Source organism: Schistocerca americana, chromosome 7, assembly GCF_021461395.2.
Source record: "Schistocerca americana isolate TAMUIC-IGC-003095 chromosome 7, iqSchAmer2.1, whole genome shotgun sequence".
In the NCBI taxonomy this organism is placed as follows: domain Eukaryota; kingdom Metazoa; phylum Arthropoda; class Insecta; order Orthoptera; family Acrididae; genus Schistocerca; species Schistocerca americana.
In genome coordinates this window covers 520403316-520404310 of record NC_060125.1, presented here as the reverse complement: position 1 = coordinate 520404310, position 995 = coordinate 520403316, and positions in this window count along the sequence as shown.

The following is a 995-nucleotide window of genomic DNA, read 5'->3' as shown; positions in this document are numbered from 1 at the left end:
TCAGCCCTTCTGCCTGAAGAAAGAGCCACTGGCTCTGAAAGCTTGCCAGTTACAACCGTCTTTTATGTATGTGTTCTACCGCCACTTGGTGAGTAGATTTTTTTATCTATCTAATTAAATTTTTTAAAAATAGAATGTGAGGCAATGTCATGATATTAAGACTTATCACTGTTTACTTACTTTATTGATAGCATCCAATAGCACTTGAAAAGATGAGTACAGTGACATAATGCTTATTAATATTGAGGTTTAAAGGCTTCACAAAAGAATCGAAGAAATATTCCAAAATTGAAAGGCAAACTTACCAGAATTTGCTATTGTGTTATAAACACACTCATGTGAGGCAATGTCATGATATTAAGACTTTTCACTGTTTACTTAACTACACTGCAGAACTAGCAGGAACTATATCATCTTTCAGCAGGTTATTTCTGCTTCAACATTCCTTGCATGCAGACATGTATACCACAAGGACAACTTAGACAAGCTACTTTTATATGGCAAATAGTGGCAGATGATATATTGCCAAGGAATATGGGATCAGCCAGAGGACTGCTACTTGCATTTTTCATTGACATAAATTCCACCCTTATCTGTCACAACATCAGGCACTCTGAGGATATGATTTCGAAAGCCACACAGAATTTTGTCAGTTTGCTCTGCATCACTTGGGAGACGACACATGTGTTTCCAATGTTTGCACTTTACCAATGAAGCAACATTTATGAACCACATTAGTGTAAATTCACACAACAGGCACAACTGGGCACCTGAAAATCCAAACTGGCTTTGTCGGGTACAACAACAATGGCCATGAAGAGTAAATCTACATTGTGACATCATAGAAAAAGCCATTTGTAGGCCCTCATTTTATCTCAGGGATGTTAAATGGAAATATGTATGCACACCTTCTTTCAAACTTTCTATCTGATCTTCTAGTAGAAGTACCACAGGATAACCAACGGTGGATGTGGTTCCAACATGGCAGCTGCCCA